Source organism: Prionailurus viverrinus, chromosome A2 (genome assembly GCF_022837055.1).
Source record: "Prionailurus viverrinus isolate Anna chromosome A2, UM_Priviv_1.0, whole genome shotgun sequence".
NCBI classification, from domain to species: Eukaryota; Metazoa; Chordata; class Mammalia; order Carnivora; family Felidae; genus Prionailurus; species Prionailurus viverrinus.
Window position 1 is genome coordinate 70096558 of NC_062562.1, and position 19495 is coordinate 70116052.

Sequence of the window (19495 nt, forward strand, 5' to 3'; positions counted from 1 at the left end):
CCATAGGCTTGAGAGGTAATTGCTAGCATCTTTCTGGGGAAGTGTTTATGGCTATCAGGGAAAGTGACACTAACCGGGGCCAAGCTCTAGTGGTAAAACGTTAAATAAAGTCCTTGAGAGACCTGTAGGAGGATGACAATCTGTAAGCCTCAGGAATTCTACCTGGAGGCTATGAGCTGCAGCCAAGTCCAGCTTTTGTTTCTTTTTCTTAATTCTTTTTTTTTTTTTTAATATGAAGTGTATTGTCAAATTGGTTTCCACACAACACCCAGTGCTCATCCCATCAGGTGCCCTCCTCAATGCTCATCACCCACCCTCCCCTCCCTCCCACCCCCCATCAACCCACAGTTTATTCTCAGTTTTTAAGAGTCTCAATGATGGTTTGCCTCCTTCCCTCTCTGTAACTTGTTTTCCCCCTTCTCCTCCCCCCAGGTCTTCTGTGGAATTTCTCAGGATCCATATAGGAGTGAAAACATATGGTATCTGTCTTTCTCTGCCTGACTTCTTTCACTTAGCAGAACACTCTGCAGCTCCATCCACGTTGCTACAAAAGGCCAGATTTCCTTCTTTCTCGTTGCCAAGTAGTATTCCATTGTATATATAAGCTACAACTTCTCCATCCATTCGTCAGTTGATGGACATTTGGGCTCTTTCCATAATTTGGCTATTGTTGAAAGTGCCGCTATAAACATGGGGGTACAAGTGCCCCTAGGCATCAGCACTCCTGTATCCCTTGGGTAAATTCCTAGCAGTGTTATTGTGGGTCATAGGGTAGATCCATTTTTAATTGTTTGAGGAACTTCACACTGTTTTCCAGAGCGGCTGCACCAGTTTGCATTCCCAGCAACAGTGCAAGAGGGTTCCCTTTCTCCACATCCTTGCCAGCATCTATCGTCTCCCGATTTGTTCATTTTAGCCACTCTCACCGGCGTAAGGTGGTATCTGAGTGTGGTTTTGATTTGTATTTCCCTGATGGGGAGCGACGTTGAGCATCTTTCCATGTGCCTGTTGGCCATCTGGATGTCTTCTTTAGAAAAGTGTCTATTCATGTCTTCTGCCCCTTTCTTCACTGGACTCTTTGTTTTTGGGGTGTGGAATTTGGTGAGTTCTTCATAGATCTTGGATACTAGCCCTTTATCCGATATGGCATTTACAAATATCTTTTCCCATTCCATCAGTTGCCTTTTAGTTTTGTTGATTGTTTCCTTGGCAGTGCAGAAGCTTTTTAGCTTCATGAGGTCCCAATAGTTCATTTTTGCTTTGAATTCCCTTGCCTTTGGAGATGCGTCAAGCAAGAAACTGCTGCAGTTGAGGTCAGAGAGGTTTTTTCCTGCTTTCGCCTCTAGGGTTTTGATGGTTTCCTGTCTCACGTTCAGGTCCTTCATCCATTTTGAGTTTATTTTTGGGAATGGTGTAAGAAAGTGGTCTAGTTGGTCGAGTTTCATTCTTCTGCATGTTGCTGTCCAGTTCTCCTAGCCCCATTTGTTAAAGAGATTGTCTTCTTTCCATTGGATATTCTTTCCTGCCTTGTCAAAGATTAGTTGGCCATACTTTTGTAGGTCTCACCCTGGGGTTTCTATTCTATTCCATTGGTCTATGTGTCTGTTTTGGGGCCAATACCATGCTGTCTTGAGGATGCCAGCTTTGTAGTCGAGGCTAAAGTCTGGGATTGTGATGCCTCCTGCTTTGGTTTTCGTTTTCAACATTACTTTGGCTATTCGGGGTCTTTTGTAGTTCCATACACATTTTACGATTGCTTGTTCTAGCTTTGAGAGGAATGCTGGCGCCTTTTTGATTGGGATTGCGTTGAATGTGTCGATTGCTTTGGGTAGTATTGACATTTTAACAATATTAATTCTTCCAATCCACGGGCACAGAGTATTTTTCCATTTCTTTGTATCTTCTTCAATTTCCTTCATAAGCTGTCTATAGTTTCAGCATACAGATCTTTTACATCTTTCGTTAGGTTTATTCCTAGGTATTTTAGGATTCTTGGTGCAGTTGTGAATGAGATCGGTTTCTTTCTTTGTTTTTCTGTGGCTTCACTATTAGTGTATGAGAATGCAACTGATTTCCGTACATTAATTTTGTATCCTGCGACTTTGCTGAATTCATGTATCAGTTCTAGCAGACTTTTGGTGGAGTCTGTTGGGTTTTCCATGTATAACATCATGGCATCTGCAAAAAGCGAAAGCTTCACTTCATCTTTGCCAATTTGGATGCCTTTGATTTCCTTTTGTTGTCTGACTGCTGATGCTAGAACTTCCAACACTATGTTAAACAACACTGGTGACAGTGGACATCCCTGTCGTGTTCCTGATCTCAGGTGGAAAGCTCTCAGGTTTTCCCCATTGAGGATGATATTAGCTGTGGGCTTTTCATAAATGGCTTTTGTGATGTTTAAGTATGTTCCTTCTATCCCAACTTTCTTGACGGTTTTGATTAAGAAAGGATGCGGAATTTCATCAAGTGCTTTTTCCGCATCGATTGACAGGATCATACGGTTCTTATCTTTTCTTTTGTTAATGTGATGTATCACACTGATTGACTTGGGAACATCGAACGAGCCCTGCAGCCCAGGAATGAATCCCACTTGATCATGGTGAATAATTCTTTTTCCATGCTGTTGAATTCGATTTGCTAGTATCTTGTTGAGAATTTCTGCATCCCTATTCATCAGGGATATTGGCCTGTAGTTCTCTGTTTTTGCTAGGTCTCTGCCTGGTTTGGGTTCAAAGTAATGCTGGCTTCATAGAATGGGTCTGGAAGTTTTCCTTCCCTTTCTATTTTCTGGAACAGCTTGAGAACGATAGATATTATCTCTGCTTTACATGCCTGGTGATGGGTATTGAGGAGGGCACCTGTTGGGATGAGCACTGGGTGTTGTATGGAAACCAATTTGACAATAAATTTCATATTAAAAAATAAATTAAAAAAAACATCTTTGCATTTCTGGGATAAATACTAATTGATCTCAGTTTAGTTTTGTAATGCAGTCTTGGATTCAGTCAACTATTTTATTGAAAATGTGTATGCCTGAGAAACTGAATAGAAGACCATGGGGCAGGGGAAAGAACAAAACAGAAAGGGAGGGAGCCAAACCTTAAGAGACTCTTAAAAACTGGGAAGAAATTGAGGGTTGATGGAGGGTGGGTGATGGGTACTGAGGACGGTACCTGTTGGGATGAGCACTGGGTGTCGTATGGAAACCAATTTGACAATAAATGTCACATGAAAAAAAAAAATGCCTGGTTACACTCCCCTGGGAAGCCATCTGGTCCTGGACTCTGATTTGTTGGGAGATATTTTTTAACTGATTAAATTTCTTCGCTGGTTATGGGTCTGCTCATGTTTTCTGTTTCTTCCTGTTTGAGTTTTGAAAGTGTGTGGGTGCTTAGGAATTTGTCCATTTCTTCCAGGTTGTCCAGTTTGTTGCCATATCATGTTTCATGGGTTTCCCTGATAAATTGCTTGTATTTATGAGGGATTGGTTGTAATAATTCCATTTTCATTCATTATTTTATTTATTTGGGTCATCTCCGTTTTCTTTTTCAGAAGCCTGGCTGGAAGTTTATCAATTTTGTTTATTTTTTTTTCAAAAAAAAGAAAAAAAAACAAACAAAAAAACAGCTCTTGGTTTCATTGATCTGCTCTACAGTTGTGGGTTTTTTTTTTCCTAATTTATATCTGCTCTGATCTTTATTATTTCTCTTCTTCTGCTGGGTTTGGAGTGCCTTTGCTGTTCTGCTTCTATTTCCTTTAGGTGTGCTGTTAGAGTTTGTATTTGGGATTTTCCTTGTTTCTTGAGATAGGCCTGGATTGCAATGTGTTTTCCTCTCAGGACTGCCTTCGCTGCATCCCATAGAGTTTGGATTGTTGTATTTTCATCTTCATTTGTTTCCATATATTTTTTAATTTCTTCTCTAATTGCCTGGTTAACCCACTCATTCTTTAGGAGGGTGTTCTTTCACCTCCATGCTTTTGAAGGTTTGCCAGACTTTTTCCTGTGGTTGATTTCAAGTTTCATAGCATTGTGGTCTGAAAGTGTGCATGGTATGATCTCAGTTCTTTTATACTTATGAAAGGCTGTTTTGTGACCCAGTGTGTGATCTATCTTGGAGAATGTTCCATGTGCAGTCGAGAAGAAAGTATATTCTGTTGCTTTGGGATGCAGAGTGCTAAATAGATCTGTCAAGTCCATCTGATCCAATGTATCATTCAGGGCCCTTGTTTCTTTAATGATCCTATGTCTAGATGATCTATCCAATGTTGTCAGTGGAGTATGAAAGCCCCTGCAATGACCACATTCTTATCAATGAGGTTGCTTATGTTCGTGATTAATTGTTTTATATATTCGGGGACTTCCATATTTGCCGCATAGACATGTTTAATTGTTAGAACGTCCTGATGGATAGACCCTGTAATTATTATATAATGTCCTTCCTCATCTCTTGTTACAGCCCTTAATGTAAAGACTAGTTTGTCTGATAAAAGTATGGCTACTCCAGCTTTCTTTTGACTTCCAGTAGCATGACAGTTCTCCATCCCCTCACGTTCAATCTGAAGGTGTCCTTAGGTCTAAAGTGAGTCTCTTGTAGACAGCAAATAGATGGGTCTTGTTTTCTTTTATCCATTCTGATACCCTATGTCTTTTGGTTGGAGCATTTAGTCCATTTACATTCAGTGTTATTGCTGAAAGATATGGGTTTAGAGTCATTGTGACATCTGTCGTTTTATGCTTGTCATGGTGTCTCTGGTACTTTGTGGTCCTTGCAACATTTCCCTCACAGAATCCCCCTTAGGATCTCTCGTAGGGATGGTTTAGTGGTGATGAATTTTTCAGTTTTTGTATGTTTGCAAAGACCTTTATCTCGCCTTCTATTCTGAATGACAGGCTTGCTGGATAAAGGATTCTCGGCTGCATATTTTTCCTGTTCATCACATTGAAGACTTTCTGCCATTCCTTTCTGGACTGCCAAGTTTCAATAGACAGGTCTGCTACTACCCTTCTGTGTCGACCTTTGTATGTTAGGGCCCATTTATCCCTAGCTGCTTGCAGGATTCTCTTTATCCTTCTTTTTCCACTTTCCCTATGATATGTCGTGCAGAAGATCGATTCAAGTTATGTCTGAAGGGAGTTCTCTGTACCTCCTGGATTTCAATGCATGTTTCTTTCCCCAGATTGGAGAAGTTCTCAGCTATTATTTGTTCAAGTACACCCTCAGCCCCTTTTCCTCTGACTCTTCTGGAATTTCTATGATATGGACATTTTATCAAAGAACAAAGATTAGGTGAAGGCCCCTACTTGAAATATCTTCATTGTCTGCCATGGGGACCCTTTGAGGTTTGACACAAGAGCAGAAGCCAGAAGAGAAATGTCTGGACCAGAGCGAATACCTTGAAAATCTTTCATTTTCCTGGACAGGCCATGGGGATATTGGTCTAATGTGCATATTATAAAAATACCCAAATGTATCAGTCAATATTCCATTTATGCTATTCTATTAGGCAATAAAGTGTAAAGTTGTTAAAGGTTTTCTACAGGTGATGTTTATTTAGTAAAAGGAAGATTTAAATAATGAGGACAGGCACGAAGGTGGCTCAAACAGTCGAGTTTCTGAGTGGAGTATGGCTCAGGTCATGATCTCATGGTTCTTGAGATCAAGTCCCAAGTCAGGCTCTGCAATGACAGCTTGAAGCCCTGGTCAGGATTCTCCTTCTTGCTCTTTCCAAATAAATAAAGAGGAAACAACAAATACAGACGGAGAAAAAATATACATTCTTTGAAAATAATAGCCCCTAAGACATGGTGTCATCTTCACGGTCCTTTGGCTTTGAGTGCAGCAGGTGTCTGTGTTTGTGTCTACGAGTGGTGTGCAGGTTGGGCATCCATCCAGGACTATGGTCTTGTATTACGGAATGTGCCCACAGTGGACAGGCACAGTCCTGTCGCCTTCTGCATTCTCAGGGGCCACACATCATCCTTTCCTCTGCGTCTCCAGAAGCTGAACGACTGGGCCAATTCCAATATTTTGACTCTCATCATTGAACACAAGGGCACATGTGTACCGGAACTCTCTCTTTCTTCAGGCGTGTACACCTAGCACAACTTTGGGGACATAATTTCTGGCATTTTTCGGGGGCTGCCTCCAGTTTCCAACATCGACAGACTCTTTACTCTGTTGCGTTCATATGTGAAAATCAGGGACCCCCGGGACTGAGTGGATCCCTGAAGAATCAGGAGGACAAGCCAGCACTGAGGCCATCAGGGTACCTAGGAGTGACCCATGGGGCAGGGAAGAAACCACACTCCCTCATTCTGACCTCCTGCACAGCATCCCTCCCCATGTCCTAGAACACACTCATCCAAGCCCCATCCCATGACAAAGCCCAGTGGCCTGTGTGCCTCCTGGTCCATAGCTCTGCTTCTCAGAAGAGCAGCCAGTCCCTGCTTTCAGGTCAGTGGAGGATGCAGGCTGGGCCACTGCTGTCTGCCTCCTGGCCCTCCTCCCAGGCTGGGTCGCTTACTCTCAGGAAGGTACCTCAAGTGACGGTCAGGTCAATGAGTTAAAGACCAGGACCTGAATGGGTTCACCCTGAGGATTCAGGGCCAACAGCAAGAACCACTTGCACCTCGGCAAGCAAGAGAGTCCTTTACACAGCACATCAGGAGCGCAGGGAGACTGTAGGATGGAGACTCAGTCAGGCTTTGATACCGAGCCAAGCCCCTCCACCCTTCAGGCTCCTCCAGCAGTGGCGCCCGGCACCTGCCAGCCTCATCTTTGGGGAGCAGTGTCCCTGTCATGAGCAGCCACACAGCACCCTCTGGTGACCGACCACAAGACACACAGGAATACTGCAGGGCTCCCTGATCTCCCAGCAAAGAAAGTGCCATTCCAACTGACACATCCTCAGAGGATTCCAGGCAGATCAGACACAACTCTGTAAAATCCAATGCTTTTGAGGTACCTTTCAGGAAGTCTATGAAAAATGTAGGTCTCTTCCCAACTGCAGTATTCTGAGATGAATTCACTGAGCGGTAGAGTCAGGCACTGGGTTCCAGGACACAAAAGAGAGACAAGGTGGCCAACTCCCAAGATGCACAGGGCGTGTCGTGGCAATGTATTGGGAACCATATATTTATGTTACAGCTCTCTGGGTCTGGTTGAAAGAAAACATACATCCAAACATACCTTATTTATGGACTTGTTGGATTATATCAACCACAAAACATTTCAGAAAATTTGCACACTCTCACTCCATATACCTGCTTACTCTCATCTATTTTCGATCACATCATCCTATATTCCCAGATACTTTTTCACTTACTGGGAGTGCATGATATGGTCTAAACAGACCGCAGTGACTCTACAACATTACTAGTAGACCTAATAAATGATTTCAGTCATGTTAAGATATGTATGTCGTTTTCCATAATGTGCTTCATTTCTGTACATGAATCACAAACTATCAGAGCGAGAAATTAAGAAAATAATATAAAGTAACTCCAAAGGAAGAAAATACTTGACAATAAATCACCCTACAGGCACCTGGGTGTCACAGTCAGTGAAGCATCTGACGTTGGCTCAGGTCGTGACCTCATGACTTGTGTTCTGAGACCTCTGATGGCCTCTGTGCTGACAGCTCAGAGTCTGGAGGCTGCTTCAGATTCTGTGTCTCCCTTTCTCTCAACTCTTCCCCACTCATACACGTGCTCTCTCTCTCTCTTTCTGTGTGTGTATGTGTGTGTGTTTCCAAGTACCTCTCTGTGTCAAGAATAAATAAACATAAAAAATTTCAAAAAGAAAAGAATGAATTTAACCAAGAAGATGAAAGACCTCTTTACTGAAAACCAGAAATCAGTGGAGAAAGAATTTGAAAAGACAGAAATAAGCAGAAAGACATTCTATGCTAGTGGATCCAAACAATTAAGATTATCAAAATGTCCACACCACTTAAAGCCATCTACACATTCCCTAGGTGTAATCCGTTCAAACTTGAAGCACGTTCCCAAAAATAGAATAATCCTTCAAGGTGGACAGAAGCACAAAAGGCTCTGAATACCAAAGTCATTGTGAGAAGGAAGAAAACAGCTGGAAGCACCATGCTTTCTGATTTGAAACTAGATATCAAAGCTACAATAACCCAAGCAGTACACTATTGGGGTAAAAGCAGACACAGGTCACTGGACCAGAACTGAAGGCCCAGGAAGAAACCCACACATATGTAACCAATTATTTCACAACCAAAGAACCAAGAGTATAACCTCAGGCAAAGGCAGTCTCCTCAATAGGTGGTGCCCAGAATCACTGGGCACAGAAAAACAACAGGCGTGGAAAAACAACTTGACACCTATTTAGCATCACACACAGAAACAAAGTTAAAATGTATTACAGACTTGAGACCTGAAACCAGAAAGTCCTGGATAAGACCTTGGGCAGGAGGTGTGGGAAATCGCACAACGATGTCCTGAGTTGGGAGATTATAGGGAACGCTTTGCAGAGCAGATCACTGCTCTCTGGCCTTCCTGCAAACAGTTGCAGCAGCTCACTTACCTAGTTGGTGTGTATCTGGGGGGCAGGCGAGACTTGGCTGATCTAGTGCGTGTGTATCTAGGGGTTGGGTTCTGCATGGGCTCACCAAGTCCTTGGACCACGTTCTCACATGGAATATTTTATCCTGTCTCGATGTGGTTCGCACCATGTCTTCAATACGTTCTTTCTAGCATGTGGCCCGCTGACGAGTTGCACATCGTTTGTAGGCTTAATGACTACGGGAGCCTGAGAGCAGCTTGCGGAGACGTCCCTTAAACTACCTGTCACCTCTCTTTTATTTCCATGGGGTCTGAAGCAACCCTTTCTGCTGTCCTTGGCTTTGCTGGACAAAGCCAAATGCCAAACCCACGAGAAGGTTTGGATCTCAGTCTTGACTTGAGTTTTGGGATTTGACACCAGAAGCCAAAGCTACAAAGGAAAACTAAACAAGTGGGACTATGTGAAACTAAAAAAAACAATCTCTGCACAGCAACAATATCTTTCACCAAATGGAAAGGCAACTAGTGAATGGGAGAAAATACTTGCAAACTACATATATGGTCAAGGGTTAAAACACAAAAGGTATCAAGATCTCCTACAGCGCAACAATGCAAAAGCAAAGAGCAATGATGGACCCGGCAGAGTCCCGAAGAGGCATTCTTCCAATGAAGACATACAGATGGCCACCACATACATGAAGAGAAGTTCCATGTCACTCCACATGAGGGAAATGAAAGTCCAAAGCCAAAGAGATATCACCTGAAACAGGTCTGAACGGTCTTATCAAAAAGACAACAAAACACAAGCGTCGGGACACTATGGAAGAAAGCGAATCATTGGGCCCTGTTGGTGGCATTGGAACTTGGTGCAGAGGCAGTCGCAAACAATGTAAAGTTTCCTCACACAATTCAGAGGAGAACATCCATATCATCCAGCAACGTCCCTCAATTACCCCCCTAGGTACAACTCAGAACACAGGAAATCACTAACTCCCGAAAATACCTTCACACCTGTTATTATGCCAAAGTGTTTTATAATAGCCTGGAGAGCATTATGCCAAGTGAAAGAACTCACACGGAGAAAAACACATACAGAATGCTCACACATATATGGGGAATCTGAAACAAAAACTAAGAAAAAAAAAACAAAAATCCTCAAAACAGAATGAAACAAGCCCATCAATAAATACATAAAGATGATTGCAAAGGTGGGGGGGGGGAGCAGGAAGGAGGGAAATAGGTTAATGGTCAAGAGACATTACTGAATAAAAAAAGACCTTGTCAACAGGGAAAGAGACAGTAAAGGTGACTCAATATCTCAAATTCTAGCTTCCTCTATTTCAGAGACCTTAGTTCAGTCCATTCCCTTCACTAGACCTACGTGAATAGTAATGAATTATCAGGTCTTGGCAGTTTTTGCAAGATGAGTACTTTACTTAAGATTTCGTATCCAAAAGGACAGAGTGCTTACATTACTAGGTAACTTAGATTTTCCATTATTTTTATGGTTTATGATGTCACAAAAAACTCCTTAGATCTAAGTGGACACTTTCATTACTCTAAACATATGTACAAACCACTAAAACAGTACAATAAAGGTAAGGTGCATTGTCCATCGCACAAAACTGATTGTTTTTCTCCTTGTTGTAGCGAGCGTTTGGTGACGAAAAGGTTCCGGGTATCGAGTTCCTTATCAAATTCCATGCGATGGGTTATGCAGAATATAGTAATCATGGTAATCAAGAAAATAATGATCCTCAAGAGAATCATAATCTCCTGAATTGCTGACAGAGACAACTCACCTCCCGAGGGAAAAACAGATGCCTAGGAGCCTCAGCTGCTCAAAGTGGCCTACACCACACCATCTTACTGAAAACATAAAGCACCAGTCAGCTTGATATGTACGTTTGGGAAAGCCTCAGTTCTTAGACTTTTGCTTTCGGTGAGGTCACGGTGCTGCCTGCAGGAAGTTTTCATCCGTTGTAACAGCATTGGGACACACTATTGAAATGAGAATTTCCTATGCAACAAAACTATGTCTCTGGAAAGGACTGGGACACTGTCGCGGTCCGGACTAACTACAGGACACGGCATCGCAGACACTTACACAGATGCACAAACACAAACGCCAACAACCTGACACAGGTGGAACCCATGCAATGAAAGAGCATTTGCTCAAGACCTCATTTCCAAAGGAGGCTGAGAGACCAGCACGGTCTGCTCAGATACAAATGCACTGGTTTCTAGAGACCCGGTCACCTCAGAGTCACTTCTCCCTCATGCTGCCTGGTGAATCCTGGAGGAGATGTGATTCATAAGGTCTGAAACTCTTGAAAGACGGAACAAATGCAACACAGGAGGCACTCCACGGAAAACGGGAAGCAACACGCCCCACGGATAGGAACAACAAAACCCACAAGTCTGCCTTGGACAAGGAGCTTTTCCATCCACCTTCCTCGCCAGAGTGCGAAGAAGAGGTTCCCACCCAACATGTCCCAAAAAGATGACTTTGGACTCCATCCACAACACCCAGTTCTCTTCAGCACACACGTCCATGTAGGAAAGAGTCTGCACCACCCTCTAAAACACAGAAGCGCCACTTCTTCCTGGCTCACTGGCTACGAGTTCATTGATTGAATGCAAATTGCCTTCAGAAATGAAGAGTTCAACAGGGAGTTGCACTTACCCTAATCCAGACCGCTACCCTGTAGTCCCATTGACTCCCACGATAGAGGATCCCCTTTAGCCACAAGTGGGGTGAGATCTCCCCCTTCCCATCAGAGGGTGCAACTCTGCCACGAGGGGCGGGGCGCGGCGGGGCCGGGCAGGGCAGGAGAGCAGGTGTGGAGGGGGGAGGCAGGAGGCCTGTGTTCACCTGCTGCTTCCACTCTCAATCCCTTCAACACCGTCCCCTGCTGGCCTCCAGCAACTCAGGCCCACCACCCTGACTCTCCCTGGAATGTTTCTCTGGAATCTCAGGTCCCTTGTGCTTCATTTTCACAGGCAGGAATGTTTCCTCCTGCTCATGATTGCGACTTCCCTGGCCCTGCCTTGATATTTTCCCACAACCGCAGGTCCACGCTTTCCTTCCTTCGTTTGTTCGTTCTTTCGTTCGTTCCTTCCCACCTCCACCCTCCAACCACCAACCCCGTCAGACCTCCATGGCACTCAGGTCGCCCCCCCCCCACCCCCGACCTGAGCCACGCCCCAGACCGGAGCCTAACCCCCTAATGGATCTGGGGCCTCCTCCTCCAGGGAACCCGGGTCCAACCCAGAAAGCTCACTCTTGAGTCCTCCAGACTGCAGCCGCAAAGGAGCCCAAGAAGAACCCGGAGCACAAGTGAGGGGGGAGGGGTCATGGAAGGGGAAGACAGAGAGGGGCAGGGTGGAAGGCCACATGGGACCTTGTCACTAGGATCCCTACCTTGGCAGCACCGCGACTGAGGCAGGTCCTGGAGGGAGGCTGTGGGTCTCAGCTGCTGCACCTTTAGGCTTCTCCCAAATGTCTTTCGGGCCCGCCGCGGGGGGGGGAGGGGAATCGCATCGCGCTCTGCCCCTGCAAGGGCTGGCACTCCAGCACAGCAACCAAAACCGAGGCGACCCGGGAGGGTGTCGCACGCCCTGGCCTCTGGTCCAGGAGCAGCAGGAGCAGCAGGGCCACCACCCTACTAGGCTGGAGGCTCATGGCTCCCAGTCTTAACCGCGTGGGGGGCGCGAGCGCTACCGTTAGCGCTAGGGCTATCCCTAGGGCAACCGCCAAGGTTACCGGGTCACAGGCGACAGGCAGCAGCATGTCCCAGGTCGGGGGAGGCGGGGTGGGGGGCGTCAGCCCCTGACTGGCCCAGACACTTGGGGGCCTGGGGCGGTAGACAGGCTGGGAGCCAGGATACAGAACACCACTACAGCCTCACCTGTGCCCCTCAACGGGCTCCGCCCCTGGCCCAAGCGCATGCGCACACTTGTGCGTGCCCTCCCGCACACCTGCTTGGTCCCGCGATCCAGGCCACCCCATCCCCCCATCCCCCTACCCCCGCCCCCCCCTCAGGGGGCACAGCTCCTGGGCGACAGGGTCTGCACCACTGCACCTCGCTGGGCCCACCAGATGCTCTGACCGCCTACCCGCCAGCCTGACACCCAGGAGCCAGGCAGAGGGCTCCAGAGACCAGGCCAGTGGGACAGGGACTAGCAGGTGTCTCCTCCAAAGTGGACAACTCCCTTTCTCCCCTCAAGAAACCCAGGAGGCTTCTGCAAAGCAGGTTTCCCAGGGAGGTGCCTCGACGTGAACCCAGTGCTCCCTCTTGCATCCTAGGCCTCTGTGTTTGTTCTTCACTCCGCCTCACGTTGCCGCCAACCGTGGACATCTATCTGTAGCTGTGCACCGTCCTCGCTCATGACCCATGACCGCAAGGGCAGCCCTAAGGGACAGGGAGACACACTGGGCACTCGAGACTCCTTCCAACTCCCTTTTCCTTGAAAGGCCGGTGCTTTTCAGCTCTGTATGCCCTTCCCATGGCCCTACCTGGACTGCACCCCCAGCGGTCCCACCCTCAACTCCACCCTGCCACCGCTGACTGTGGCATGTCCTTCAACTCTGTGGAACTGCCTGTCCACCTCCACTACCTCACAACCCCCATGTTTTCTTCACAGTGTGCCTCAGATCCCAACTCCTCCGTGCCATTTTTCTTTTCTTGAGTTTCATTGCGTTTCAACGTTTCTTTCTTTTGGTGAGAATGACAGGCCATCACCCATGCGATTGTGCAGCAAGCATCGACTGAACGTGCAAGGTGTACCAGACCCTGCTCTGGATGGCGAAGTGTAACTGAACACAGATATATGGAATACTTTCCATTTAACTGGCTAACTGGGCTGCAGTTTCAATATTCACACTATACTTGCAGTCATGTGGTTGATGAGCGTTTTCGTACTTGAAAACAACCATCGTAGGAGGCACTTCATTGACTTCTCAACCACAAGTCGTTTACTTCCTACTGGCCTAGATCTTAATGGAATTTCTTTAAATGTTTTTGAATGGTTCTTTTTGAGAGAGAGGGAGACAAAGCGTGAGTGGGGGAGGGGCAGAGACAGAGGGAGACACAGAATCGGAAACAGCCTGTCAGCACAGAGCCCGATGCGGGGCTCGAACCCACGAACCGTGAGATCATGATCTGACAAGGCGGTGGACACTCAACCCACTGAGCCACCCTGGCGCCCCGATACTCTCATATATCTTAATACTATATGTCTGTAAGCTCACTAATCACAATTTTTTACTTATTGTTTTCCTAATTCTTCTATTTAAAAGTTAATGATCCTTCACTTCTTAAAGATATTCAGGGATAGCGATAAAACGTCACATTCATTAATACGTAGAGATGGCACACAAACACACACATAGATGTTTACTCTTCTTTTTTCCTTCATACAATGTGTCCCGGAGGGAGAATATTTTCCTTCAGCTCAGGAATACCTTCGTATGTTTTGTGGTGCATATCTAGGGATGCATTTTCCATGGTTTGTGGGACATAGGTTCTCACAGATCACTACTTAAAAATCCTTGCCTTGAAAGCAAGGAATGAGTGAAAAGGTGGATATTTTAGGCACTCTAGACCAGGCTGATAACATGCTCCCAGGTGCATTTCCTTGTTCTCTTTCCCCTTGATCGCCCCTTGTGCTGCTGGTTGTGCAAGTACCTGATATCCTCGGGAGGGAGAAGGGACAAAATGGAGGAACTCTGCGGTCCTCAGTGACCACATGAAGGACTTTAGTCTCCAATCTAAACACACACCCAGCTCTGTCATGTGAGGAAATCTATGGGGACATGCTTTTTGAAATGTGGCGCGTTCTCTGGTAATTCAGCATAACCTAATACACGTACGAAATGTTAACCCGCAAGGTAACTTAGACATCAGACTAGTTCCATGAAAATTGGCTGTTTCAGTCAGTAGGGCATGAGACTCTTGATCTTGGAGTGTGATTTCACGCCCCAAATTACGACTAGAGTGGACTCAACAGATATACGATAAAATAAGTATTGGAAAATGACCCAGGTAAATTAGACTACAATGACTGAGCTGCTAATTGGTGGGTGGGATCCCTTTACCTCCTCAGTCAGCCCCCGGGAATGAGCATCTGAGCATTCACATAGTGCCAGTGCTGGTAAGGCAGCCACGTCTTCCCTCTAGGAGTTCAAGGACTAGCCAGGAAGATGGAAAGAACATGAAACAAAAATGGGAATGATATGAGCAAGGACTCCATAGAAAAATTCAAGGTGCAACAAGTGGGTCCTGAGCTCCACCAGGGGAGGGTCTGACAAGGCTGTGCTGAGGAAACGTTAATATTTCTTGCCGCAGTGCAAGACGAGTCAGCCCTGCTCAAGTCCGAGGGAATGTATCCCGGCAGAAGGCACAGTGGAGCAGACACGCGGAGGCAGAGATCATTGTTTCAGAGGGGACGTGTGAAAGGAGACCAGGGAGACCGGAAAGAGCTGTGGAGGACAGCAGGGAGGGAGGGTGAGGAGGGCCAGGGCCTGGGGCAGAAGGAGGTTGTCACTACTCTGCTCTAGTGCCGTGGGACAATATTCCCCCACCCTTAGTGGCTTCCCCATAAACTTCCCACCTCACAGGCCCAGGGGACCAGGAATTCAGCAGGGCTCAGCTGAGGGCTCCTGCCAGAGCCTCTCAGGAGGTTGGGGCTGCTGTCATCGCTCAGACAGAATCTGCTTCACTCAACCCCTGAACCCACTTCAGGGTGGTGGCAGGATTCAGTCCACATCGAGTGCCTTAGTTCTTCCCTGTCTGTTGTTGTCTCTCAGGGCTAGGCTGTGTGTACCTGTCCGTGTCACGACTCAACACGGGGGTTGGTCCCCACTGTGAGGAGCTGAGAGACAACACAGAGAGGGACAGTGAGCATGTGGCCATACCATACAAATTTTATCACCTAAACTTGTTTGGTCTGGGGCCACGGTGCCATCTTCTTTGCAACAGAAATCAAACACTACGTCCATACCACACTCCAGGAAGGAAATGCCACAAGGATGTGTTGACAGGATGGGGGCATCCCAGGGAGCCACTGAGGGGAGGAGAAAGTGAAGACCCTGCTAGGGTCAGTGCCTTGCCCAGAATCACAGACGGGTAGAAAGTCAGAACCAGGCATGACCCCAACTTCATGTCCTCAAAATGGGGTCCTGGATTTGACCCAGGATTTCGAAGGGGGTCTGGAAAAGGGTGTGTTACTGTCACTGGGTGCAGACATGGAGGTGGCGTGGGGGTGAGGCTGAAGAGGAGCGTCACAGAAGACATCCCAGCACGTTCTTCCCTGAGGAGGACCCCCAGGCCAGGGCAACCCACTGAGTGCCACCCTGTCCCCATTGTATGTACCCAGTGGAAAGGCAGGGAATGGCTCGTGGCACACTACTGACAAAGTCTACGTAAAAGAGACTTCTGTCCTACTAGGCCCCAACTCCAATCCCTCCTGTAGGGATTGCTTTAGAAAGTAGAGAACCTAAGCTCCTAGGAAATGTTTGGCCATCCTTCCCTAGGTGGGGATGTGACCTTCTGGGACCCCAGAAAACGAGCACTGGTAAACACACATACACACACTCACACTCACGCACGTACGCACACCTGGAAGGACTGTGGGCTGGGATCAGAGGAGCAGCAGAATCAGAGGAGGTGAGACGTTGAAGTCAATGTGGTTGGATAAACTTCCAACAGGTGACACCACTGCTCCAATTTCACAGGTATCATCCCACATATGCCTGAGGACATCCTGAGGACATCCTGAGGACATGCTAGAATGATCTCCATTGGGCGGAAAAGACACGGACCATCCCTGAGAAGCACAGTCGCGAATCTGGGACCAGAAAGAGGTAAGAAAGAAGAGTTCTGTCTCAACCCAGATAGGTCTCACAGCTGGGACGCTGGCTGCCCCCAGAGCTTCTCAGGGGACTGTGGAGAGGGGTGCATTGGTGGAACTGTGTACCGATGTGACATTTCATGGAGAATGGGAGTGAGCAGTCAGCAAAGAGAGGACTATTTGCAAAGGTGTTATCCCAGAGGGGGACTCAGGAGGCGGATCCTAGGCCGTGACATCACTTTGCTCACAATAGGCCCCAGGAAAGCTTGGAACTCCTGTAACCTGGCACCCATGTTCTAGGAAGGTCCCATACCAGGCTCACTTGCCTACAGACACAGAGACTTGAGGATGTTCTCTTGTTGTTTTCCCAGGTACCGGGGCTCTGGATGCCAGAAACCCCAGTGCGCAGGATTACTCAGATGTTGGAGAGGTTTCCTTAACCCACGCTGGCAATGCCTCAGGATGTTTTCCAGGAGGTCACATAAGGTAACACAGAGCAGCCTGGAGCAGGCCAGGTCAGGTCAGCTCATAGCTCTTAACCTTCCCTGGGCACCCCCATCCCCTCATGTTCAGTTTCGGGGAAAGGGGGACATGGGGGCCGGTCCTCCCCGGGACCGGAGCAGGTTCGATGGCAGTGGACCACCTGGTGGACCCATCATGGCCATGCACATGTCATGCTGGAAGGAGGGAAAAGGGGTCTCTGAGGTGCCTCTAACCTGTAAGAGGTTGAATCCAAGGCCCTCACGCCACCTTGCTTCTCCTCCTTGGGGGAGGTTAGTGCACACTGTGGTGTCATATCTGGAATGAATTCTTATGGGTCTGAGGACAAGTGAAAGCAAGCAGACACGGCTTTGAGGACTCCTGCCTGCCTGCTGGGCACTGTCTTTACAGAGCCACATGCCACAGATGGAGGACAAGCTGAATGAGAGCCCCTGCTCTACTTCCCTGAAGGAAAGAAGGAAGCCCCATGCCATCAGCACGAAGCCCCGCTGGCTCAGGGTGAGTGCAGGTACCAGGGAAACCCAACACCAAGGGCCCAGAGCCAATGCAAAGAATCCCAGGGCCCAGAAAACACACTGCTGCTCCCCTGGTAGCTCTCGGAGACTCCTGGTCCCAGATGAACCTGGAACCCCATCTGCTCCCCAAACATGCCAGCAGGGCCCAGCCCCTGCCACGGCCAGACGCAACGTCACTCTCCACTTATTTGCAGGAAGATCAGAAAAGAGGCGTGAGACCATTTCACGTCCCATTCTGTCTAGAATGTATTGGCATTGTTGTACACGTTTCCCCGACGAACGTTCCCAGGGGTCCCGGGTCGCCCGACCATCCTTCCACACCTTCTCCACGTCTGACACACGTTCGTGAGGAGCAGGGAGATTTTTACCCAAAGGACATGGGGCTCATTGCATTATGTCTAATGCTCTGCACTTTGGTGGCCAAGCAACACGCCCCTGGGGCCCCTCCTAATCAGGAGCAAGGGCCTTACCACCTAGACAACATTCTGGAAATGTGACCACTCACCTCACCCGTTCAACCCTTCACAAATGTGGGACTGTGACAGGATTCCCTTCTCTTGCCATGTCACAGTGCTGCACTGAACATCCTACATGTCCTATTATCCTGATCCAACCTCTGCCAGGTACTGTCCCTCTCTTCAGATCCCCAGAATGGACTGTGCTGTTAGAAATCACAGGGACACTGCTGTTCATGTGGGGAGGTGCCGTGCATACTCATCTAACAATCTGACCTGAGATTCTTTTTCCTTGGTGGTTTTTTTAAAAAAATATATAGGAAATTTATTGCCAAATTGGTTTCCATACAACACCCAGTGCTCATCCCAACACATGCCCTCCTCAGTACCCATCACCCACGCTCCCCTCCCTCCCACCCCCATCAGCTCTCAGTTTGTTCTCAGTTTTTAGGAGTCTCTTATGCTTTGGCTCTCTCCCACTCTAAGCTGTTGTTTTTTCTTCCCCTCCTCCATGTGTTCCTGTTAAGTTTCTCAGGATCCACAAAAGAGTGGACACCTATGGTATCTGTCTTTCCTTGTATGGCGTATTTCACTTAGCAGAACACTCTCCAGTTCCATCCACGTTGCTACAAAGGGCCATATTTCATTCTTTCTCATTGCCACGGAGTACTCCATTGTGTATATAAGCCACAATTTCTTTATCCACTTATCAGCTGATGGACATTTAGGCTCTTTCCATAATTTGGCTATTGTGGAGAGTGCTGCTATAAACATTGGGGTACAAGTGCCCCTCTGCATCAGCACTCCTGTATCCCTTGGGTAAATTCCTAGCAGTGCTACTGCTGGGTCATAGGGAAGGTCTATTTTTAATTGTTTGGAACCTCCACACTGTTTTCCAGAGCGGCTGCACCAGTTTGCATTCCCACCAACAGTGCAAGAGGGTTCCTGTTAGTCCACATCCTCTCCAGCATCTATAGTCTCCTGATTTGTTCATTTTGGCCACTCTAACTGGCGTGACGTGATAGCTGAGTGTGGTTTTGATTTGTATTTCCCTGATGGGGAGCGACGTTGAGCATCTTTTCATGTGCCTGTTGGCCATCCGGATGTCTTCCTTAGAGAAGTATCTACTCATGTTCTCTGCCCACTTCTTCAGTGGATTCTTTGTTTCTCAGGTGTGGAGTTTGGTGAGCTCTTTATACATTTTGGATACTAGCCCTTTGTCCGATAGGTCATTTGCAAATATCTTTTCCCAATCCATTGGTTGCCTTTGAGTTTTGTTGGTTGTTTCCTTTGCTGTGCAGAAGCTTTTTATCTTCATGAGGTCCCAATAGGTCATTCTTGCTTTTAATTCCCTCGCCTGTGGGGATGTCAGATCGGAGATCCTAACGTGTTCAGCCATTTCCCAACTCAAATTCTCGTGTGATTACCAACATCCTTCTTCAGAGTCTGGGCACCCAGGTCTCACTCTTGCCACAAGTCACTGACGGCTTGGGGGTTTGGTCTGCATTCTGGACCCCAAGCCTCCTGATGTCCATGGTGCTGTGTCTGACTCTGTGTCCCTCCTGTGTTCTACCTCAGGGTATGAACATCTCACCCATGCCCGACAATGAGAACCGTGAGGAAGGGACCATGGAAGG

At 47.3% G+C, this 19495-nt stretch overlaps 1 long non-coding RNA gene across 2 annotated transcripts; it reads left to right on the forward strand.

Moving 5' to 3' along the window:
* Nucleotides 1-16322: 16322 nt before the first annotated feature.
* LOC125148343 (uncharacterized) lies at nucleotides 16323-19494 on the forward strand. Of its 2 annotated transcripts, XR_007145506.1 has the most exons (4): nucleotides 16323-16400; nucleotides 16759-16873; nucleotides 17279-17386; nucleotides 19437-19494. It is a non-coding gene; the product is annotated as an uncharacterized LOC125148343 (long non-coding RNA). The 2 variants fall into 2 exon arrangements; XR_007145501.1 differs by lacking the exon at nucleotides 16323-16400 and having other exon boundaries at nucleotides 16733-16873.
* The last annotated feature ends 1 nt before the right edge of the window (nucleotide 19495 follows it).